The 26,751-nt window shown below is 39.3% G+C and overlaps 1 long non-coding RNA gene across 1 annotated transcript; it reads right to left on the minus strand.

Annotated features, from left to right (window-relative positions):
* Positions 1-1,252: 1,252 nt before the first annotated feature.
* Positions 1,253-13,201, minus strand: LOC139130996 (uncharacterized). The gene is made up of 3 exons (XR_011552029.1): positions 12,891-13,201; positions 2,832-3,005; positions 1,253-2,294 (listed from the first exon to the last, which is right to left on the minus strand). It is a non-coding gene; the product is annotated as an uncharacterized lncRNA (long non-coding RNA).
* Between the last annotated feature and the right edge of the window lie 13,550 nt (positions 13,202-26,751).

Below are 26,751 nucleotides of genomic sequence, written 5' to 3' on the forward strand. Positions count from 1 at the left end.
TGTAAACAAATTGGTTTGGAATGGGTTTGGAAAGTTGTTTCTAATCTTGCTTTTACAACCATACTTTCTGTCTGATTTGTAGCCGATACATACACATAATAGTTTTCTTTCTCGGTAGGGTTCTCTGTGTAAACCAACAGCCGCTCATTCCCCTGCCTTTGTTTCATCAGTATCTATACTATCTCTTTGAATTTTACCCAACAAGAACTAAACTGTATAGCTACTATAACAAAACTAGAAACAACTTCCCAAACCTATTCCAGTAGTTTAACAACATTTATAGATCAACTTAGTCGTTCGTAATACCTTGAAAACAGCCGAAACATGATTGATTTGCTACAGAAATTTGTAACAATTTACACTAAACGGAAAAAATAAATAGGAGAAAAGAAAATTGAGTACGAGACAAAGTGATAACAAATCTATCTATAGATATATCTATCTATTGACCAATTTATCGAATAGATCGATCGATCTATCGCTTCATAGATCTATCGAATTAATAGATCCTTCATTCTATCGATCGATTTGCCTATCAATTTATCTATTGATCGATTGATCGATCGATCGACCGACCATCTATCAAACATTAATAGATAGATCGATCGATCTATCCATTGAGTGATCGATTTATTTATCGATACATTGATCGACCCATTCTATCTATCTATCTATCTATCCATCTATCTATCTATCTATCTATCTATCTATCTATCTATCTATCTATCTATCTAATATCTATCTATCTGTAAATCGATCAATCTATCGCTGCCCATGAATCGCTTAATCAGATATTATCGGTTAATGCGGTATTGGTTGAGTTTTCTACGTTATCAGTTGATTTAATCCGTTATTGGTTCATTGATACGTTATCGGTAAATTTGTTGATACGTTATCGGTTAGGAAAAATTACTACGTTATCGGTAAATTTTTACTACGTTATCGGTTAGAAATATTTACTACGTTATCGGTTCGTTACTACGTTATCGGTTGATTTACTACGTTATCGGTAAATTTTTACTACGTTATCGGGTTTGATACGTTATCGGTTAGTTACTACGTTATCGGTTGTTACAGGGCTTTAAGCGTCGCCAAGTAGGAAGGAATGAGGCAACCCAGTGATAATGTGCTTTACTTTATTTATCAATGCCTGTTTTGACTTTCAACAACCCATAATCTGGTACGTGTTATTTTCATGATGATGTTGTAAACGTCGTGTACTGCCATGCTACTACTGTTGTCCGTAATTTTTGAGATTTGCCTTACTTACAAATTTCATTTCTTCGCCATTTTAAAAAGAATCAACATACCACTTTTTCTTACACGCAAAAGTTAAAAAATACAGATATGCAGTACAGGGAAACCCAAAATTTCAGTTATTTCTCGGTCATTTCGAATTCCCAGTTATTATTTACTAAATTTCAAAATATGAAATGGGATTCGCACCTAAAATCAAAGTCTTCTCACGGATATTTTGACGTGTGTTCCTGTATCGTGCTGTTTACTAAAGGTAAATGACTTGTTAAATAAACTCAGTAACGATGAGCCACAAAGCAGTAAACATGTAATAGATTGAGTTGTAGATGATAATGTTCGTTCTGTAGCAACACCTTTGACATCACTCTACTATGGCTGCCTATATCTGTACTCTTCCCGAAAGTTTTTAAGTCCGTGAAACATTAAAATTTACTGCACTTTTTAACACCAGAGCAGGTGTCTCAAGTTGCGTCTGGTCACGTTATAGATCGTTGATGCTGACAAAAAAAAGAGGAAAAATATGGCTCTATTTATGAATAATGGTAACGTCAGAATTGTTTTTGGCTGTAATGTGACCATATGACCCGACATCTGAATTTCATAGCGGAGTCCGATGAAACTGCGCTCAGCAGCCTACAGCTGATGCAGGAAAGTCTCATGTACACGAAGTGCAATCCCCTTACATTTTAAACAACTTATTGGCACTCTGCGGAACTGCTTCAAGATTGTTCTGTTCTCTCTCTCTTCACAGTCCCCTGTGATCTATTCCGCTCTTGGACTATGCGCCCCATAGACGTGTGTACATATGCTTGAGGGTTTTTTCTCGCTTATGTACACACGTCTATTGGGCGAATAGTCCCAGAGCTGAATAGCTCACGAGTGACTGTCCTCTCTTGTAATGTTCTGAAATCCGATGTGTTCCAAGGCTCGTAGGGGGAGATGTTATTTGTTGTAAGTTGGCGGTACGTGCGACCATGTTACCCAATAAAAAGTGTGGTCTTTCCATCGTTTCATCGCTTCCTTTTCTTCGTCAATTGCTGAAACCAATGTAAAACAAAAAAATTGTATTTGTCAAAATAGCAGATGGGAAACTGACAACAAGGAAAACTTGTTTCGTCAAAATTGAAAGCACGTCATACAATATTTTTCTGAATTATATGCATTTTGGTATTGTGCTTGTACTATGGTGAGCGCCACCTATCGGCCGATTCACAAATGTAAATGTTAAACGGTCATGTGTATATATGTGTTGTCGACATCACCATATGTGTCAGAACAGAGCTTCATAAATAGAAGTGATAGGTTTCACATTGTACTCAGAAATTTAAGACTTTATTCTCCTCAAGCTGTAAATTAATACGAATCCTGTATATTCGACATTTTAAACGGCATTTCACGGATGCCATACTGAGTATTTTGCAAATAGAAGATGGAAAAGTGACGGCAAGAAAAACTTGTATCGTCAATATTTCATAACGGAAATATTCGGGTACACAGTTTTTTTCAGAGTGGTATGCGTTTTAGGTATTAGGCTTGTATTATGAGCGCCACCTATAGGCCGATCATTCGCTTACTTCGTGTTGTTGGTAGCGTATTGTGCACTTCTGTGTTCACTTTCCGTAAATGCTTCTTCTCGAAGTTCTTCAGTTCGTCAACCGTTTTGTTCATTATATGGCTTGTGTTTCCGCTCATTCTTGATTTTGCTGTTCCCAAAGCAGATTTATCCTGACCAACGACCTTTAGTAAACCTACAGTAAAAGAAGATACCGAGAGTGAATTTGCACCTGTAGGCCAGCCCGCACCATAGACAGAGCAGATCATCGCTAGCTGTAGTTACAATATCCTGTTCCACCAAGATTGAAACTGGTGGTGTGCTGTAAGACATCATGCTGTTCGTTAAAACGCTAAAACGTAGCAAATTTTCGACTCCTTAATGCAGTTCTTCATCTCTTGTCGGACTGGGGATTTTGGTCCCGCACAGCGCCAGCCTGCATCTAGATAACAAATTTACCAGTCGCAGCAGCTGTACTTTCAAATCAACGGAGAAATACAAAATGCCGCCCTACTATTTGACTAGCTCACTAGTCTTTTTACGCTTTGTTTGTTTATGAAGACCGCGATATGAAGGTTGTTCAAGCCCCTTGTTATTTTGAAGAGGTTGACTTCTTTCGCTGCCTATAAGCTACATTGACTTACTCGGGTGTACACACTTCAAAAAGATACATCTCAATATTGTGCAACATACTACACGTAGATGATATTTACAACAACTTACATTGGTGTTATTACGAAGATCAAAGTATGAGAGACTGTTGACATTTGATAGAAACAGAAAAAGTTTAAGGAAAATGGTCACATTTATGAAAATCGTAGAGAATGTAATATTGGAAACCGAATTTTGACCAAGTGATTAATCCTAATCCAACTTTTTTCTTAAATTGAAGACGTAGCTATGTGGATCACTAAAATTATTTAAATGGCCATCATTGTCGGATAAATAAGTATTCTTCACAGTCGGGATCTGCTGAGTTCCCTGTGGTCAGAGTCGCTACATAGAGCACGAGCATCGGATAACTTGTCTAGTATCTACCCGTACACCCCGTTTCAAATTTAAACGTTAGGGAAAAAAAACAAGTGTCATGTGCTAGATTATATGATTACTGGTATTATATGTAGCCGAAATCCGATTATGATATGGATAAGACATTATCTCGGATCATGTTTAGCAGGCTTTATGGATTCATCTCAGAAACAAAGGCGACAACCATCTGGTGCTGCTTCGGGTGGCATTCGCGCTTTCCGCTGCAGAGTCGCCGAGCTGGTGTCGAAATCTCCATGGGTTTCATAAAACGGAAGTCGTGAAATATCGATATCTTTACACGTTTTGTACGCGTATATCCACTTGATATAAAAAAGTCTGACAGATTTACCAAGTTTTTTTACACCCTTGGAAATGAAAAAGTGATTAAATAGCCTTCGCACACACAATATAATTTTGGAAATTGCGATAGTTTTGTGTCAAGAAGCACGCTTGTTAGACAGTATTCACGGGAATTAAACGAAACTGCCAGGAGATATTCCCAAAATACCGCGAGCAGTAACATATAGTCGTGGAAAGATTTTCGAAATCCGCTTTTCAAGATTCTTCTCGTATGACGGATCCTCTTTCAAGGCCATTTTAATCAAGAAAGCCTGTCGTCAGATGCATTTTTTAAAGAATGAGATTCATTGCGTGTTAAGTTGAAAGGGAAAGTACTCGTTTAATGTTAGCTTAAAGATACATGGCTGCTGAAGTAAGACACTTATTTGAGTTGTGTTTCCAGTGGTTGCTATAGCGACAAAAGGCGGCCGTTTCTCGATGCTAGGCGCTCGTAAATGAAAACACTTTATCCAAGGTACAATGGGGATTGATGACAGTTCTGTCATAATTTACATTGTATAATTTAAATATCGCAGCTATGATGATGAGGTGCATCTATATATCGTGCACGAAATACATTGTTTGTAAACAAGAAACTCGCACAGGCGCAGTTTCGACGACTGTTTCCCTTTAAGCTTTTCTCGTATAATGTAATAATGTCGCATAATTCAAGTAGACAAGTAGAGCTAACTTCTTGTGCCTTTTCGAAGCCATTGCTTCACAGAAATTACCTAGCGAATGTACGCGATGATCTTGTATGCGCAAAAAGGACGCGCGGTATTCCAGAACGTGGTAGCGGCCGGGCACGAGACAGGGGTAATGTCAGCGCACGTGACAGGGCTGTATCTCCTAAGCCATGTCTTATCATTTTTTGTTATATATCACGTGATTGAGGCTAAGCCAATCACAGTAACTAGATAATACGTGAGGTGTAATAGAATTTTATGATGTACATTATGACAAACATTTTAACTTTCATCAATCGCCAACTATCTTGGATACAGCGTTTACATTGGTCGTGTGGGTCCCATACGACCTTTAGGCGCAGTTCCGACGACCGCCTCCCTTCTTTGGGACATGGGCTATAGTAAACCGTTACCTATTATGCGTGTACTGTGTTACAGCTGGCAATTGGCATCCCGTATATATGGTGGTTCTCGGCGCTCAACAATGTAAAATGTGTACAGCATGTGCATGTCTCAATTATTTTCAACGACGGAGGGAAATTGGGGAAAATTTAAAGGGCATTTTGACGATTTAAATAGACTGACTTAGTCACATGTTACCATTGGTTACCAGTTGGCATTGCTTGATTATCTGTTTTTCAAGAGGCAAGTTGAATGACAAAATGTTTTTGGAAGTGCAACCTTTACTTTGCAGTTTGATGCATTTTTATTCAAGTTGCCGACTCCTGACCCAAGACAAAGTCTGATCTCATAATAGCACTGTATTAGGAAAACTTCTTGACGTACACAAGCAATATTCTGTGCAGTCAAGAGACGACCGACAGCGATAGCTGTTAAATCACATCTGATTTCTAAACTTTGAAGGCACGGTTTTAAATTTGTTTGTATGGATACTGAGATAGTTGTGATTGCAGGCGTGTGTATCCATCTAATTTACCTCAATTCACGCGATGTGTTCTGAAGCGATAACCAATTTTGTTCGCTTGTTTGAGTGTGTGTGTGTTTGCCCATGGATGGTGTTGAACTGGAGTAAACCTTGTTCGTGTACTTAGAAGATGGCCTCAGAGCAAACCTCAAGTGTGTACTTTTGCAGGGTAATGTAACATGCGCGAGAAAGATTTACAAAGCCTGTTTTTTCGACGTGATTCAGTCCGTGCCTGGGGGGAGGGGAGAACAGCAGTACATAACTTTTGATACCACTTTCAATAATTTTGATTTGTAAAGCGAATATTGTTGGTTATCGTTCTCCCTAATAGAAAAGTAAGTTAGAACGCCATGTCACGTGGTGTACGCCGACATGGACCAAGTCTTACCGGAGAAATGTGTTGAGAAGCGAAATTTTAACGTTATGAAATGCAAATTACATCTCAGGCAAGCACCCATCGGACTTAGTTTGGGGAACTTCGAACCCTGTTGACGTCAAAGCGTCCACTAGCCAGCAGCATTCCATATCTCAATTGCGGTAATACCTACACCGCTTTAAGGGCATCTAACTTCCGCCGGAAAGAGATTATCAGGAGAGAGATCATCAGGAAGACAGAATGGAGCCGCAAGTAGAAGTCTGCTGGGCAATCGATACTCTCCGCGACTAAGTCCAATCACCTGTAAGCCTCTCTGATTGGGAGATACTGATATAAAATTCAGTTTATCCGCATCTTTATATGTCATGTCCTCGATTGATATTTTCAAAACGTATAAAATTTAAATTCATGGGTTCAGAAAAAAAGAAAGAGCCAACAGAGTGGGGGGGGAGATGATGGGTAGCTTGCATCATACACATGTGAGTCAGTATTTCTGTGCATTGTAAATGACACACAAGTCACATTTCTGGTATTTACATGACGCTATACAAATCAGAATCCGTGGGTAGGCCATGTAAGGTGAACGCGCTTGTTTCTCAGCGACAAACACATCGCAATTCTTCGGTTTCGCTTCATGCCGTTGTCTTCAATGTATCACGATAAAAAATCCCTCCATGTGCTTAGAGTCTGCAAATGTTTCTAAATGTCAGAGATAGAGTGATTGCATTCGATGAAAGGATTCAGTCAGATTCTCCGGTACGAAGATTCTCTAGTAGAATTTCCACAATTTTCATGAATTTCCTTTTGTATAAATAGTATGTTGAAACACACAGTATTTTGTTAGTCAATGAGGTGCGTGTGCGCTATGTCACCGTTGCTAATAGTATCAAAGTCCAGACGAAAATTCAACTTTTACCAATAACAAGCCTCCTTGCGGATATAAAGGTCATGCGGTGTTTACAAGCCTAGTACCGAGTATTCCTGCCATGCTGCCAAGGGTAGGTTAAGAATATCAAACGGTCTAAATATCATCCAACAATTAACAAGGCATTTCAAAGAAGGAATACCGTGTGTGTAGGAGCGAATGGTGAATCAAAACAGGATGATGATATCTGGCTGTGAAAGTTGGCGAGCATTACAGAATAGTGGACGTTGAAGGAAGCAGTTGTCAGGAACCACTAACGGGTCTATTTTAGGAATGGGTTGGGGTTTGGTTTGTATCGGTAGCTCCTGACTCAGGGATAGACATCCACAGTTGATGACATTCATGACAGCAACTTCTCACCGGGTCCACTGCTCTACGTTCCCTTTCTAACCATGTACGTAAACATGATTTATCACACTACAAAGAAGAATAGCATGCAACAGAAACTCACGTCTGTCAAGTACTTGCCCAGTCCAGTGCACCAAACCTTGTCTTGCTATCAGGTTTCTGATTTCTGCAAAAAGTCGAAGTTTCTGACCCTGGACAGCCAAGCTTTTCTTGTGGATGCAAGCCTTTGTAGCCGCCAACAAAAACTCGGTAACTACGTCCTAACCATTTAAAAATTTGAGTGTTTTCTGAGCAACCATCGACAAGGGAAAACGGGCTGAATACACGCCGCAGTCACGGCTGTATTGTTAGGCCACCGGGGTTATTTTTCACATCTGATCGCCTTGTCGGTAAATACTAAGGTAAGCTTTCGCATTCTTTTCTCCTTGGAACAAAATATGTCAACTAATTCCAGATTGATTCTGTTGACACACACTGGGCCTGTGATTACGTTCCGTTGTTCCCTTGCCCCGGGCCCATTCAAGAATCTGTTTTCAATACACTACGCCTGATTTAACTTCTATTGTCACTCAGGATAAGTTTGTTGCCAATTTTTCACGTGAATTAGCTGTTCACGGTGTGTGACAATGGCAAGAGTATAATCAGATCCGGGGGACTTGGACATCTGATATTGGCTCGGTTGGGTTGGATACCTTAGCCACCCCGTCCAAATCACCCAGCCCGATAACAACGGGGGAGTTTTCGAGCATTAAGAAGGTACATGCCCGGCCTTCAGTCCTCATTTTAACGGAGATTTGCCAATTGCATGCATTTATTCTACACAGGAACGCTCGATTATGAACCATATATATGTATGTTTACCGCCAGTCGGCACGCGTTTACTTCTCTTTAATTATTAAACCAACTTTGAAAACATCTCGCAATGTCCGATTCTGCGCACTGGAGACTTGTGAATGAACTTCGGCTTCGCCCTACTTCTGAGCATCATCTGGCAAGAAGACCGTTATTTGTCAGTTTCTCATTAATCGGCTTAACCACTTCAAGGCAGAAATCCAGGACAGTGGCCTCACAATAGAAGGGTACTCCACACTGCACCCCTGGGGATAACGATGGGCAATTGTCTCACACTGTTGGAGGTGACAAACTGACAATCAATTTTATATCTGGGATTTTAACACAGATGCAACCTGCACAAATTCGCAGAGGTTGTATGTATGGTTCTTCGTCGACACAGACCGGGGGGGGGGGGGTGAATGCAGAACTTTGTATACACTGGGAGCCGAGCAAACTTCGAGGCTGCTCCTCCAAGAAATAAACATACTTCTTACTAAGTCTCCCATTGTATAGGTTTATTGTTACAACCTGTGTCTATTGTTTCCGAATGTTCACTTCACAGAAACACTCATCTGTAACAGCTCTTGAACACATACAGTCGTTACACTGAGTTCTTCAGCTTCTTACAAATTTGCCTATGACAGTCCATAGAAAATTTGTTTCTCTTATACCATAACTTTGCATGCTGACCCACGAGTTCAGTCTCTGTTATGATACATTATATGGTTGAAGGATTCCTTGAGGGAAGTTTTGGGCAACAACTGAAAATCAAAATCTCTTCATTCAACGCCAATGCCTCGGGGACAGATATTCGGGCTCTCAATTTTTTTCGGTACTTTACTGGTATACCGTTTGTTGGGGCTCATCTTTAAGCTTTTGGAGTAAGAACAATTTTCGAAAATCGAAAATTTCACTTTCCCCCCATAAAGTTAACACAGAAATGGCGGCCATATTGAATTTAAAATATCGGTGAATGTTCGGTCGCTTGTTTCTCTAGTACCAAATTTTGCATTGTGACCCCTGATTTTCATTCTTGATTTTGAAAGAGAATGGTTGAAAGTTCACTGGGAAAAGTTTGAGCAAAAATTTTAGTCTTTCACTTTCGAGGCGCGTAACACCTTATAACTACAAGCTCGCAAGATATCGCAGAGTCTCATACGTATAGTGCCCAATAATAAAATTCACACGTTTGGATTCAGTGCGACACAATATGTTTCATCAGGATGGTTGATAGTACTTTACCGTGTCAAGTAAATACCTGCAACTTTTTACTTTGAAGTATCAACTACTTTTCTGAGCGTGAAAATTAAAGCTATGAAGCTTCCAAACTCCACTACTGACTGTATTTGTCAAGTTGTGAGGTGCGAACTATAAGGTTCCCGGGGGATAATAACTTGCGGGGATCGAGATATCGACCGCATGTACAATAAATAAAGACATTTTTATGACCTTTTCTCGTGAGTTTACTGAAATCACTGAACGACCAATGACGGGATCACTGACATTATGCGGACGTAACAGAGAAATAGTGATTTCGATAAAACGATTCCCCGGTGTTTTTTTGTTATTTTGCCTGTTACTTAGTTCCTTATCAACGCCACCGTGTGGGCTTTTCCGGTTCAGCGCAACTATGGCTTATTCTGTATTCAATCATCTCTACTTTGAACGAAAACTGCCAGAAACCATCTGTGATATTTGCAACAGGATATGCATACTATCGTGACAAGCATATTACTGCCGAGTGATTTACTTGGTGAGTTCATTCATGTCTTTCACCTGTCAGCGCGTTACCGGTGTGTGTTACCGGTGAGTCATAACCTTAGGGAAGACAGGGACTAAGCTGCACGTTCCTACCTTGTGGGTAACCCAGCAGGGCTTTGTCGCCGCGGTAACTTCACAGCTCGCTTCTGTTCGAACGTTCATTCAACACTTTGACAGGCTTGAGGTGGGCTCGGAGGAGTACGGGAAGACACGCACCATTTACTCCCGGTCAGTACTCCAGATCTTCAAAGTAGCCGAGATGAAACCAGCGCTGCGCGTTTTATCGCAAAACTGACACGACTGAAAATCGAAGAATGTTTCTGACGCCAAACTCACGGTGACAACAGTGTACATAAATGCACGGTGTGAAGGGTCGGGGAAGTCTATATAAAGGTGACGGGATCAAAAGCATTGAATAGTGTTAAACCTACTCCAAATCAGTCATTTCAAAAACAGTTTTATTCTCTTTGTCTGTGGTCACATCATGTCGGAAGGGGCGCCTCGGTCACAACAATACCGATACCGTCACCTTCTTGGTGACAGCGATGAATAACTCAATACCCAAATGTGCAATGTTTGCTAATAACGAGTGAACTATTATCACTAAATTTCTAACTAAAGAGATTTTGCTTTGTGATTGCTGCTTGAGCCAGATCGTGCAGTTAGTCGGAGATTGCTCCCCCCACCTTTTATTTTGATATCGGGCTACTAAATTCATTTGCTGCCGTCGACGTATAGTGTGCATGATTATCTGCCAAAGTCCGTGGCACCATACTAGCTGTACATGGGTCTTTTAAACTGCGACTTCTGACGGTAGACATGCATGATTCAGGATAGATTCAATGGTGGCACCATGAAAATGGGGGAAAAACCACTGATCATGCGCAGCTGCAATGCCCTGCATGTGACGTGCCGTGTCGATATTAGAATTTCGAATCTTCGGAAATACCAAATAAACTTGATATCATGTGCGCCCTTGTGTAAAATTACAGATGTGCACCGTTCTGAACGATTGTATAAACCTCTTTCTCGCGTTTCAATGCTCTATAGATCATCATTTGTTTATTTGAGCATTTCTCATTTTCACTTTACACAAAAGCTGGACAACAGTGAATCTCTAGAACAGTAGAACATGTCTTCGTCACCGTTTGCCCGTCACACTAAAAAATTGACTCCAATGGGCGTCACTTAAATCGCATTTACGGTATGTTGAACGCAACCTTTCAGAAAGGTAGCATCAACCGAGCAATGGAATTCGTATCAAAATGGCAGGGTTGCTTAAACGCCGACGAGACGGTTCTATTGTGCGTGAGTCGCTTATTTATCACCACCACGACACTTGACTTAATCAACTAGGCGGTTGCAATTTATGAACTCTGTCCCACTTGAGGAATGTATGTAGGCATAGTTTGCACTATGAGCTCCAAATTTTCAATACTCAAAAGAAAATTGACACGGCATAGAGTATCTCGAAAAAGTAAACAAAACCGATATGTCGCCAGTAAAGATCGTTTGCACTCACTGGGATAATATGATCGATATTGAACGAGGCGTAATCGCTAGGTTGTGTTTCAAGAGCTTTGACTCGGAGGCGTGATGCCGGGTTTGCTTGAAGAGCTTTAAGTGTTTTAAAGTCTCAAATAGCAATGCTTTGTATTAAAGCGACTAGCAAAATACCATATCTTGTCACCTATCGAAAAATATAAAACGAATTTAGCTCATAGCCTTAAGTGGTTGACTATAAGCAATTTCCGTTATGAGAGCACAAATGCACATGCGCCTCTCTCTCTCTCTCTCTCTCTCTCTCTCTCTCTCTCTCTCTCTCTCTCTCTCTCTCTCCGTATCGCTGGAGTGAACACCACATTTATGAACACACAAGCTCGGAGTGCGTGCTCCCAGTCGCCATGACAACTCCTAATCAACAAACGGAGACAGACGCAGCGTTGGCGATCTCGACCACTTAATATTAAGCCTATATTCAGCATTTGCTATAGCCGTCCTCAATACATAATTTCATCATTGTAACGTTAATATTATCATTGCCAATGAACTGACATCGGTATTTGCATGTCAATTCTTATCATCATGAACCTTGCATTCGACATTATTTAAACCCGAGACAAAACATACTGCCGCTAAAGGACAGCGTGCGCAAAAATAGTATGGCAACCATGCACAGACACATACCAGAAAAACAAAAATTTAATTACATACATACATACATACATACATACATACATACATACATACATACATACATACATACATACATACATACATACATACATACATACATACATACATATATACCGTATGTACAGACACATGCAGACATGTTTTAGACGTTAAAACATACAAATACACATGTATATATGACATACATACACAAGGAAACACGCACTCACACACTATATATAGGCATGCATATATATATATATATATATATATATATATATATATATATATATATATATATATTTATATATATATATATATATATATATATATATATATATATATATATATATATATATATATATATATATATATATGAGAGACAGGGAGAGGGGGAGAGGTACTTTCTCATCCGTACGTAATTACGGTAATATAACATGAAATGTAACAACACACAAATTATATATATATATATATATATATATATATATATAAATATATGTGTGTGTGTGTGTGTAGTTGTGCGTGTAGATACATATAAGTATTAAATTACACACACATTCACACACGCACAATGGATTCTATATGATATATCATCGTTTCTACCGCCATGATTTATCCAATGCATCAAGTGAATTTGATAAAAGGAAGAAAGATAAAATGAAACGGTGTATCGAATATACCTGCAGTGTGGTCCTGATACAGACGAGACTCGAGGACGACGAGCGGTGTTTGTGGTCGGGTGTAGCCGTGCTTCAGGGAATCTTGTGGATTATCCGTGCTCTGAAGGAAGGTGTCGTCAAAACACGCTCGTACACGAAGTAATTACTGCATAATTGAATTCAGCTCTAGTACTACGATGTGTTTCTGAGACAAACAAGTGTTCATTTACTAATCACTATGACAAACTGGCCTTGAGTGCAAACGACCCAGTGGTACTGTTTTAGGAACGATTAATGGTACGTACGGAGATCCGATGAGAACTTGGTACGCTGTATTAAGCCAGACCGATCGATTGTAAATAGACGAAAGGTCAACTGCACACATTAAAATATTTCCTTTTATTCGATTGGCTTTCTAAATTTAACTATGACAGAGCAATTTCGTTTATTAATTTTCCCTTAGAGAAATTCGCTCGACAATATAGTGGCGAGCGAATTATATTATATTAGATCAGCGTCAATTATTATTCGTGACGAGGGATTTGCTGGTTATGTCAGCCTGGTTGTTTTCTCTCTCTCTCTCTCTCTCTCTCTCTCTCTCTCTCTCTCTCTCTCTCTCTCTCTGCCATTTAGAGACTTGCAATTATTCTGCGAGCCGGCTGACTTTGGAAAAGGTCGCATTTCACAAACCTGCCTTTTTGAGAGTGCCATATATTTTGCAAACTTGTCTTGGCGAAAAGGGATGAATACGTGTACAAAATTTCAATTGGTCGATTATGGTAGGGAGAAACGTTTTGCCACTGTTCAATGAGAATTGTCATGAGCTGAATCGAAGTGCTGTACATTATTGCAAAGAAGTTTATTTTTACTCAATCCATCTCAATTTCACTGCCAAAATTGTTTTCCCTTTATCTTGCATGGAATAAATGCCACATAAAAACTGATTATAACATTGAAACACATGCAGCAATGTACATGTATGCCCTGCGATAGATGCGTCACATCCTGTATTAGTCTATGGTAGAGTATGCCTCGGAGACAGATATTCGGTCTGGCCTTTCTCGTGTGCCGCTTGTTTGGTCCCAGGGTCCCTCCAAGTGTTTGGGCTAATATTTTGAGCCTATGGAGGAACTGAGTATTTACCGTCTTGTATTTGGGAAAATTTATTTTGCCTACAGAGTGAACACAGGGTACGGCAGCCATAAAGTTGAATTTCAATTGTTGAAATTGTTGCATCAAAGGCAATTGTATTAGTGAAATTTTGGTATAATCACAAACTTTGTGCGATGAGCCCTGATTATTTTCCCTTGTCATGAAACCTTCATTTAGGAATCAAAGTTTGAGTAAAATTTTGAACATTCAGTTTCGACTCTTGTATTTGCTTGCGGATAATACTCGCCTTGAAACTGCTAAAAAGTTTCGTGTAGATTCTCTTTCGTAATCACGAATAAAAATCAGGGGCTTTCAACCAAAATTTTGCACTAGAGAAACAAAATTACTCTCCAATATTGGCGGATAGTCGAATTCAAAATGGCCGCCATATCTGTTATAAACTCTATGGGGGAAAATTAAATTTTCGATTTTCAGAAAAATGAAGCAGTGAAAAACTTTTAAATTATTAATTCAATGAGCTTCAAAATGAGCCCCAACAAGTTGTTACCCATACACGTATGGTAAGAGTTTGAAAGTCAGAATGTCTGTCTCCGATACTGTCACATGTTCCAATTTTGCCACAGTTACCATGGAAAGAGAAAATCTAACCAATCTCAGATTTTAAGCGGGTGACCGTTTTAAAAACAGTGCCCTCACATGGGCATTTCGAATACCAAGGAACGCCCCTTTGACCATATATGGGCATATTTAGATTATAGGTGGCTGTATACCTTTAATGTCTTTTATTACTATTTATTACAATGACAGTAAACGAACGACATGCTTACTTACTTGCTATGACAATCATTTTAATGACAGAAAAAATAACACGTGACTCTTGTAAACGAATTTTACACTTGTTCAGTTGTTCTTTTCCCTACAGCATATTGAAACAACCAGAGTTCAGCTTGTTATTTGCGCAGCATGTAACGCACATTGTGCATAGTGTGTTCTTGAAAGTGAGTCTAGACTATTGACCTTTCAGCCGCATCATTGCTGGCTATCCATATTTTGGTTGTGTTGACAACTTGGACATATTGGCTATATGCAGTAGAACATGAAAATGTAGTCAATACATTACAAATGAACCAAAGCTCAAAAAGGACGATAGTGGCCATAGTGATGATGATGATGATGATGATGATGATGATGATGATGATGATGATGATGATTGAAATGCGCTAAACAGTGACAGTGATGCACACTGTAGCTCATCAATAAATAGTGACAATGATAGCGATACAGTCTCTGAAACATGAAACACTCTCGAAGTAACACGTTCAGGTAGCGAGTGCTCAACTTGAAATCACGTGCATGGTACCAGTATCACTCAAAAGTATGTGAAATGGTAAAGAATAGAGGGAGCAACTTATCGGCAAAATTTGGATTTCAGAGAGGAAGCAATTTTATACGGTCCATAATTTTACGTCACAAAAGATGAAATGGCTGCAACAATGCAAGGCACACTTTGGAGAAGTTGATGAACAGAATATTTGGCAAATTTCGTGCGCCCTCATACGTTGAAGAGCATCATTTTTTATCGGGAACGAATTCACAGTATACTGTATCATGAGCTGGTCGTATTGCCTGGGGACGTCACGATTTACTGTCTATTCTTTAAATTTCTTATGAGAGGATTTATTCTGTGATACTTTACCATTTCACATACTTGTAGAAAGATTGAGTTCAATGCTTCTTTTCCTTGGCGCCTTACCGGCCTTAAAATACTGTTTTCCAGGAAATGTTTACAGAACCAGGCAGTTTAACCTTTTCCTCACGCGAGAGTCAACGACGGCAAAGAATCGATGCTTATCTCTGAGAACTACAGCACTCCTGTGTCGTCATTGATACGTCACGAGCGAAAGGCTCAGTATATATAACTATCATTTCAATGCATAATTACATTTACTGAAATGTGTGTGATTGTTCGGGGCCTGTTCTCAATGCTTACACAGCCTGTAATATATATTGCAATAGTTGCGACCCGGAAAGCCATACAGTCTTTCACGGTTCCGATTTTTTATGCTGAATACGATTTATAAACGAGGGGAAAAAATTACGCTTTGAGTAAAATATTTTCTTCCAGAAAGCTGAAGCTCATTCTCTTTCAAAGTCGGAAATAAAAATCAGGGGAGGGCCCAGAGTAATAAATTACCTACAATTTAGATTACTGCCATCTTTCTGTAAACTCAATGGGAGGGAAAATTGAAATATCTGAATTTCACAGAAACGAGACGACGAGATATCCATATTTCCGCAGGCTTTAAATCGAGTCCACACGAGTAGCAGACCGACAAATTTAAAGTACATGTATTGTAAACATTTGAGAGTCTGAATATCTGTCGCCGAACTGCTAAAGGTAAGTCGTACGTAAAAAATTCAAAACGATGGGTATGGTCCAGGTGCCTTTGCATAGTTGTCAAAAATGCTTAAATAAGCCTATGATGCGATGACTGTATGTATAATATGTAACATTTTCTATATTCAAAAATCATTCATTCTCGATTTACCTATTTATTCGTCTTCAAAATGTTCTCCAATGCACTTTGGCGCTCAAAGAACTTTTCGTCTACTTTACTTTACCCTTCATTTGATAAGATATCGTAAAGGAAGCAAAATGTTACTGTAAATACCGATATGACGTCATTGGTGGTATTGTTCAGGAAGGCAATTTTCATAGAAAGCAAGTCACGTTCGATGTAATCTCGCTGAATTTTTTTTATTTTTGTTTGAGGATGTCTGAAAATTTAATGCCTTTCCGCAGTTAGGACAATGCCATGAGACATTTTCAAACCCATTTTGTCCAAATTTTACGTCATATTCAAATCTAAAGTAACAAACTTTCTTGTTTAAAAACTACATATCACTTTATCCACTTGCAAACATATTGCAGTTTCAGGATATAATTTTAATGGATTTTCGAACTAAAATCCAAAATTTGGGTTGCGATTTATATTGATCTCGACTTGGATACTATGAGATTGCCTACCTTATCAGGCATCATCATCAAGGCGCCAGTCAGATATTTAGAGGGACAATTTGCTTTTCGACCTTCGTTCAAATGAATAGTACAGGTACGGTTTTCAGAAATACTCCCATAATTTCTTTGTGCGCAAAAGTGGCTTTTAACTCGACATTTTCTGTCTATGGACTCTAAACGATCCCCAGGAGCTACAGTTTTCAATCTTCTTTTTTCGTAAAAATCTTGGGCCTTATAGGACTAGAAAGTCTGGAGAATTCCATGTAATTATTCGTGATTTCGTTTTGCAGCCGTCGGATATACATGAAGGTTACATTCAGTGGTGCATTATCAAGAATTAAAATTAGCCGGGAAGACGACAAAGAGTCCCTGCTATCAGAGGCACGATCCAAGGCAAAACAAATTATATTTGGGTGGCAATTAAGGAATCTAAATGACTTTCATATGCCGGAAGGACTTGAGAACTATCGCAATTAATGTGGAAAAAATTACATGAAACCGCTTATTGGATTTCCAAAAGAGTAATAAGAATATGGAGCGAAGAAACGCAAAACTTCTAGACGGAACAGCCATTTCGGATTTTCACCCATGGTGAGAGTTGGCTTCACTGCTCCCAAATTTGTATTGATTCCGCTACTGCACGGCAAATGAAGTTCATAGAATCTTCTGGACTTGAGAGACCTTCAAGGCACTACAGACAACGAGCAAAGACACGGACTGAGCATGTCTCTACATACATATGCACGTAAAGTATGTGCCTCCATATATTGGTAATTGCTATTTGTTTTCCTAGTACCAAACTTTGCACGGGACACCTGGTTTTTATTCTAAGACTTGATTTGGTCAGAGAATAGTTGAAAATTTCATCGATCCGCAAACTGTCTAAACAAACAGCTTCGTGTTATTAAAGGGATATCAAAATATTATATATCCTAAGCAAAGTTATTCAGCCATACATTACAAATTGGACACTATAAATTCCTATAAAAAAGATAATGTTGAAAATGTTACAGATTCACTAGAAAAGCAGTGAACTGTGTGACTGGGCCATATCAAAGAACCCCCTTCGGTTGGTAGTGTGAGATCACATCGTCTACAGTCAGACAAAAAATCTTAATCGTGTGATGCTACATAAGCAACCAGCGATGTTTTATTATGAAATCATGCCGATATCGTTTTATGACGACGAATTTTGAGTAAATATATAGATCATTTGTTACAAACAAACGAACAAAAGTATCTATTTCAATTGATTTGTTCACTTTGCGTAAGTAAGTATACCCGATCATTTTGCACTCTTTTACATAAACAGAGCAAACTGCAAACGATAGTGCTGTTACGCTTTAGTATTAAAAGTTGTCTCCATTTGATCGATGCAAGTCCCAGTTTATCACACAAAGACACAATTATGGAATACACTATATTTTGAAATCAATGATTGTTAGGGAAAGAGGCAGGATAAAATTTCTCCGCGATAAATAATGAAGACAATACCTAAGTATTTGAGGATATTTTACAGGATTGAAAAAGTATATCGAATTTGGCTGGTGTGGAAATTGTGCTTCTCATTAGCACTTTGTTTATTAGGTCAGGGCAAACTAACTATTAACATTTTAATTGCTTTTGTTCAATACATCAGTAACGGTTTCTCGGTCTCGGTTTTCCTCACCTGTAGGAATACATGGTGTATTTGGCTGTTAAACATTTCTTGTATGTCCATGCTATATGATAGTCCGTTTATTCACTACAAGTGGCCACCAGCAAAATGTAGAGAGGTATAGATAGTATACATGTATTAGTCGCTAGCACATACAGAATAAGCAAACATGCATGTCTTCAACGTACATGATACAAAACTATGTTTCAGAATTATCCAAATTTTCGCGTCTTCGATTTGTCGCAAAGAATATGTAGATCTGCTGAGTTTCCGAAGAATGTCTACTTGCTCTGACGATAGAAGTATTTGAAACTTGGAGAAGACAGAAGGGTTATAGTAGTAGTGAGGAGTATACCTAGCTCTCAAATCAGAGTACTTCAGATACACTAACAAGAAATGGAATTTCATCTTCAACCTTCTTCAAGGAGTATAGGTCACACAACCTATCCATTATTCGCGGAAATTTACCGCAAATGGCCAAGTCCATGATATGCATATTATTGTCAGTAGCTAACTTTCTATCGACACATTAATTTGGTCAGTAATAATTAAACTGCACTTTTCCAACATGTGTGCACTGCATTGGCAAGCCAATACAAGGGATACCTATTTGAATACGCTTGATGGGGTACGAAAGAGAATGCCTTATACAAAGACTAAAAATATACTGCAAAGTGTCAAAACTAAATATTTATAGATATCTCTATTAATTTTTCATTCAGATGATTAAATTATACGGTACCAGAAGACCTTTGAAAATCGTTGTTTAATACTGAATCTTCCTCTTAATTTCTCATTGGTTAATTTCGATGGGTGAAGTCATTATAAATCCTGGAGGAGGGGAGGGGAAGGGTCGGCGTCAAAGCTTCCTACCAAACCTGAAATCAGTTTAAACAGTCTAAATATTGATAGACACGAAAACTAGGTAGTGGGGATTTCACCATGCTGCAGGGCTACCAAGAGAGATCACAGTTGGAGCACGGAACAAAAAACACAGATAAATTCTGAAAACTAAGATAAACTTAAAGCTGATAAACTTTAAGCCTTTTGAATTTATGCATGACAGATATTCTGAGACTATGCGTCCTTGCTGGATTTCCCTTCTCGAAAGTCTGCTTTTATAAATTCGAAATGTCTGTTAAACGCCAAATGCCAATAACGCTGGCAGTCTGACCGTACATTCACAATAACTCTTCTCTGACGTCACTTCAATGTGTAAATGATTCGATGCAGACCTTTAATATCTCTGCATCAAAAAGGAATCAGTCTGAGAGAAAAACCTACTTTTCTCGACTTTCCGATTCCACCTGAAATAATCCGATTATTTGATCAAAATTAAATCCCGGGCAATGTATATGGGTCTTTCTGATTCGGTTCCGGCCCGAGGGTTTTTGTTTCATTCTTCTTTTCATTATACATCGGATAAGCACTAGAGATTGTACCTCGTCCAGGCTAGGTAAGCCCAAGACTTTATCTGTTCCATTTACTGTCAATTTTTCCACGTTTTTTGCTATCAAAATGTTCCCTAGAAAGTGAAAACACACACAATTCAACGATACGAACCAGCCACTTTACTTTCAGTGTATCTCTCGACTACTGTCATATAAATTAATGTCCGCTACAATGCAAAGTGACAAAATGCATAGACGGACACGGGGAGATTTACGTGGACAAAGAGGCGAATGTTTTCATAGAAAGGGAGACGAGGGACGTAGAGAAGGGGAGCCTACCAATGAGTACAGAGGAGGGGACGGTAAAGAGAGACACGGAAAAGGGGTAACGGTATGAGAAAGAAAAATAGGAGAAATAAAAAACCATGGACATTAACTGAACTTGAATTTTGTGCTGCGCCTTGGAAGTGATGAATTATGAAATACAAAAGATGCAGTATATACGCATTAATAACACTTGTTCTTATTCTGAAACAAATGTTTACTCTTATAAACCGTACTCGGTAGGGATCGCAATACGTCGCAACAATTGTCATAACTGCGCATGTGTAATTGCGAGTTAATCGGCAATATCGCTGTATTAATGTCTAGTATTCTGATGAGAAAGGGTTACTTTGAAGGTTATATCAAACCATTAAGTTTTGATAATGAAGGCAAAACTGCAAGCTCCAGGCCTGTAACGGGAAAACTGCGCACGTGCCAAATGGGCAGTTTTGATAACGATACTGAAGTCATTCTAAAACGGCATTCACTGCCATAGCACACTTTGTGGCCTTTCGTGGCGCACAGACAGGTCGTTCTCTCTCTCTCTCTCTCTCTCTCTCTCTCTCTCTCTCTCTCTCTCTCTCTCTCTCTCTCTCTCTCTCTCTCTCTCTCTCTCTCTCTCTCTCTCCAGGTGCAGCCAACGAACAATGCACTTTTAAAAAGGTCCTTACTATGATAAGATATATTGTGCATGACAAATAATGTGAACTGACTAATTTTAAGTCAAGAGGGTAATTAATTAGCTGTTCATAATTTGCCCTCCCACAGAAAATTTTTCGACTTACCCTCCCACACTCAAACTACATTTTTTCCCACTCCCACTTATTTTTGCCTGTTTCCCTTCCCCACTGTGAACTTTGAAGCTCCCTCGCCCTGTGGCGAAAAAAAAAACTTGCCGATTTCCCCTGCCCTGGAAACAATTCCCCTCAAAAAGTTTTTCGCCAAGCCCTGTCCCAAGGACAATCAACCGATATCCGCCCTGCCCTACAAAAAAACCTAAAATTTGCTCCCCTACCACCTAAAAACATGTCCCCCGCCCTAGCAAAAATAAATTTCCCCTGCCCTCAAAAATTGCTCCTGGAATAGCTTTTTCGATGAGTAGCCCCGCTGGCTGCACCTGTCTCTCCGCTGCTTGTACAAAGAGTCGTGAACACTATGCGAGTAACATATCTCCATTCTCCTAGATGATATTATTATTTCTGTACGTGAAGTGCCACCTTAAAACTACATGTATATATGTCCACATCAGTGGCAGACTCTATAGCGGTACATAAAGCAATCATACGTTACGAACATCAGAGATACTTGGCATTGGTTCTATCTATACGCTTAGTTCACAGAATTGAACTTGAAATTAGACGACTACCATGACAAGTTACCATGTGTTCAATTTTTCAGTCAATGAAATATAAGAATTAATTTACCTGATATTTCAACGTAATGATTGCTAATTTTCCTTTCCTGACGCTGCAAGAAAAAAAACCAGTTTCCCGAGGATGTTCACTATGCGATGAACAGGCTCAATCACGGAGTGGAATAGATCAGACATGAAATTGTAAAATTGTAACTAGACCAGAGAAGAGCATGATTAGGCCTGCTTAATATTCTTCTCAATTACACCCTTAAGCGCCCTCTCTTGGTAAATCCTAATTTGAAAGCAAGTCGCGCTTTTCGACATACACGATATATTTACCAAGAGAGTGAAAAAATATGTAGCGCTTTCAAATAACTTTTGAGTCCGCCATTGTATTTCAAAGTGCTCTTGATCATGTGATCTATAGGTAGCAATCAAGGCATTACAAAATCACCGACCACATTTGTAACCGGCACCCTAGTACGTCCCGTTTTCTTACGGGCTAGGAGAAACCGGACATCAGCGGAACATAATGCATAGTTTCAGCGCTGCGTTTATTCGCGTTTTTTGTTCACAGATGCACGATTGAGAAAAATTTGAGCAGGGAAAAATAAAAAAAATACTAAAAATGTATCGGAAGGGAGTAATGCTTTCAGAAATGGAGATGAATATTTGTAACGTCACGATCTCCTTCGGACGACTTATAAAGGAACACTGACGTCAGCCGCGGGAAAAGAGCCGCTGTAACACAGGTTGCTCTGAGTCACAAAATATTTGTTAGTAGGCCTATAAGCCATTAGATGGATCTGTACCTATACCCAGCTAAGGCCGAGCTGCACCGAATGTGGGGCAATCTGAGTATGGCCACAGTTTTTGTAGTCTCTTAATCGTACATTTATTCATTTCACGCATTTATATATTTACTTATAATTATTTATCTACTTATTTATGTCGTTGGTTTGTTATTTGTTTGTTTATTTTTCGGATGGCATTGAACTTTTCCAGCGGTCCAACAAATAATGTTGACGACAAAAATTATCAAAAGCGAATCACAATAGGAGAAAACACCAACATTGAGCATTACGGCTACATGGAGGGGATCTCAATCGAGCAGTGGGTCTTAAGTTTCCCCTGTCATTCTGAGGGATTTTTAATGGAGTTTTAGGCAAGTCTCCCCGATGTTCATAATCAGTTCCCACAAGGCATAAGATATTGACAGTTTTTAGTTTTCAGACTCAAATATGGTGGCATTGATCTATGATCCTGAGTTGCCCTGATTAACCAATTAACGTCTTTTATATTCAAATGAACCGTATCCTGTTGTAAAAGATAAAATATTACAACAAACATGGGGAAATGGCAGATCACGGGCCAAGAGAGGGGTCACTCACCCTCCGATTGGGTACGGAAGGCCCCTGGACAGTTCAAACTAAAAAGCACAACCTCTACAATTTTCCAATGAATGGGGGAGTGTGTTCAATAGTCCAAATTTTTGGCCGAAAGGTCAGGTAAAGACTCAACACTTTCTCCCAAATGATATGTTATAAGTGCTTATTTGAGGTCAACAGTTATGCTGTAGTCAAAACAGGGGTCAAAAAAGAGAACCTTCCCACCAGTCTACATTAGAAAAACAGCAGTACGTATGTGTATACCTTTTCCATGACAGTCCCCTCCATAGCAGATATCTTTAAATTATTCCAACTTGAGTGTTTGCCACCTGCGGCGGCTCCACGAGCGTGGTTCGCGCCCGGTGCTTCCGCACTCACCCCAAGGGACGGGTTATTTATTCTGGAGGCACCGATCCCCACAGACATTCCTTGCTACTGTTGTTGCTGTTGAACGGGTCGCCAAGGACATGTGAATAATTCAAAACAAATAATAACGAGAATATGGCGTAAAAATCGATAAAACGCCCAAGGCCTCACTAAAGACACACAAATGTCACATTTTTCCGTCGCTTAAATTGAAACACCAGTTCCTAGTGTGTAAGAATGCCTAGGACGAATCGATATGGTATCAATAGGCGTGACTTACGAAGAAATCCACGGGTGAATTATAAGGGGCCGACAGAAAAAGTACGTTGAGAGGTTATATTCTCACATTTCGAGCTACAGAAGCCACACTTGACCAACAGGTCAAGGCTAGTTTTTTTTTTCTCCCTATTTATGACCATCCCTGTTTCTGCGAAAAAAAGACTACTTCTGGTTAACATTTCTGTCGAATAATTTTCGCGTCGATCGGCACGAATTCGATTTTCTCTCTTTCAGGGAACGTGCTCGAAAAGCATTTTGAGTTTTGATCAATTCTGCATCGGTCTCTCAAAGCCGAAAGATTTCTATAGAATATAGCTGAAGATGGATTTTTACATTCTCAAGAGTATTTTCCCGCAGACAACGTAGAATACGTATCGCAAAAAATATTGAAGGATATATCTCTTCAACTGAAGTACATATCTTATCAAGGGGCACAATAGGTGTATAGCAAATGTATGTAACATAAATATTCTAAAAAAATTTGCATGTGCTCGATATGCGCTACTTTTTAAAAATTACTTTTTCGGTCACTTTAAATCTGACGTGTGTAATACGCCGACAAATCTTATCTTGCTTGCAGTCCATAAATGATCATGGTTTTCCCTTTACGGCTAGTCTGCAGAGCAGTGGACCCATGCGAAAGTGCAGTGAAACTGAATATATTTTACTCTCTCTTCTTTGGTTTGGTCGGGTCATGTTATCATGCTTGAGCCGTTTGAGTGTTTTGTATTATAAAAGGTGCAATGCGCCCGGGGACAAATATTAGGACCCTCAAACTTTTATAATTATACCTTTTTTAGTCTACCTCTTGTAGGGGCTTATGGAGTAAATAAAGTTTTCACCACCTTGTTTTTGTGAAAATTGATTTTTTTTCCCCAGAGAGTCAACACAGGGATGGCGGCGATTTTTAGCTTTAAATATTGGGTAATTTTCTATTGGGTAAATTTCTAGTGACAAATTTTGCACGGTGACCCCTGACTTGTATTGATTTGTTTGGTTTAAAGTTTCGTTACTAAAAGTTTGAGCGAAAGTTCATGTCTTCAATTCAAAGCGTGTACTAGCATCAATGAAACGCTTATGATAGAGAAAGGGACACGATGTTGCCTGTGACTCGCAGACTTTGTTCCATTTGTCATTTCAGCCGTCTCAACATCTTTTGGATTATCGATCATTCATGACACGGTTCGTTCCGACGATATGTCTACACATAATGCCACAAGCTGGCCTCAGGGATTTCTGAATCGAAGGAATATTTCAATATTTAATGTCAACTTTAAAAGGTTAGGGAATGTTAAGTAGTTCATCAAGTAGGAAACAACAAATTGTAACTACCTGTCCATACGAATAGCCAGTGTCCTGCCAGTGAAGACACGCAGGCGTGAAATGCTTTGTTAGTCCCCACGGACACCGTCCGGGGGACTTATAGGTTTGGTCATGTCCGTGCGTGCGTCCGTGCGTGCGTCCGTCCGTCCGTCCGTGCGTCCGTCCGTTCACGCAGATATCTCAGAGATGCAAGGAGCGATTCATTCAAACTTGGTACAAGGATTACTTCATATGTCATACAGATGCACGTCGATTTGTTTTGTGATATGATCCAATATGGCCGCCAGGCGGCCATTTTATTACGATATTTTCATGTACAGAGCCATAACTCAGACATGTTTCAACCGATTTTATTCAAAGTTGGTACAAGGACATTGACCAGTGTCATAGATATGCATGTCGATTTGTTTTGTGATACGATCCAATATGGCCGCCAGGCGGCCATTTTATTACAATTTTTTCATGTACAGAGCCATAACTCAGACATGTTTCAACCAATTTTATTCAAAGTTGGTACAAGGACATTGACCAATGTCATAGATATGCATGTCGATTTGTTTTGTGATACGATCCAATATGGCCGCCTGGCGGCCATTTTATTATGATTTTTTCATGTACAGAGCCATAACTCTGACATGTTTCAACCGATTTTATTCAAAGTTGGTACAAGGACATTGACCAATGTCATAGATATGCAAGTCTATTTGTTTTGTGATACGATCCAATATGGCCGCCTGGCGGCCATTTTATTACGATTTTTTCATGTACAGAGCCATACCTCTGACATGTTTCAACCGATTTTATTCAAAGTTGGTACAAGGACATTGACCAATGTCATAGATATGCATGTCAATTTGTTTTGTGATACGATCCAATATGGCCGCCAGGCGGCCATTTTATTACAATTTTTTCATGTACAGAGCCATAACTCAGACATGTTTCAACCATTTTATTCAAAGTTGGTACAAGGACATTGACCAATGTCATAGATATGCATGTCGATTTGTTTTGTGATACGATCCAATATGGCCGCCTGGCGGCCATTTTATTACAATTTTTTCATGTATAGGCCAAAACTCAGGCATATCTCAACCGATTTTATTCCAAGTTGGTACAAGGACATTGACCTATGTCATACATATGTACGTCTATTTGGTTTGTGATACGATCCAATATGGCCGCTAGGCAGCCATTTTATTACGATGTTTTCATGTACAGAGCCGTAATACTCAGACATGTATCAAGCGAATTTATTCAAAGTTGGTACAAGGAGATTGACTACTGTCATACATATGCATGTCAATTTGTTATGTGATACGATCCAATATGGCTGCCGTGCGGCCATTTTGTTACGATTTTTTCATGTACAGAGCCATAATACTCAGGCATATCTCAAACGATTTTATTCAAAGTTGGTACAAGGACATTAACCTATGTCATACATATGTAGGTCTTTTTTGTATGTAGGTCATTCTTGGCCATTGAGCGCTATCTGTATCAAAGTATTTTTATCACAGACCTAATTAATGAAGAGGACTCTATCCTCTCTGAGGACATGTAATCAAAGTACCCATTAACAAGTGGGGACTGTGTCATCAACGATGACTTGTTAACTATCTATTTTACTACATAACCAACCGACCGACCAACCGACATCACATGAGGGAC

This window comes from Ptychodera flava, chromosome 4 (genome assembly GCF_041260155.1).
Source record: "Ptychodera flava strain L36383 chromosome 4, AS_Pfla_20210202, whole genome shotgun sequence".
Lineage (NCBI taxonomy): Eukaryota > Metazoa > Hemichordata > Enteropneusta > Ptychoderidae > Ptychodera > Ptychodera flava.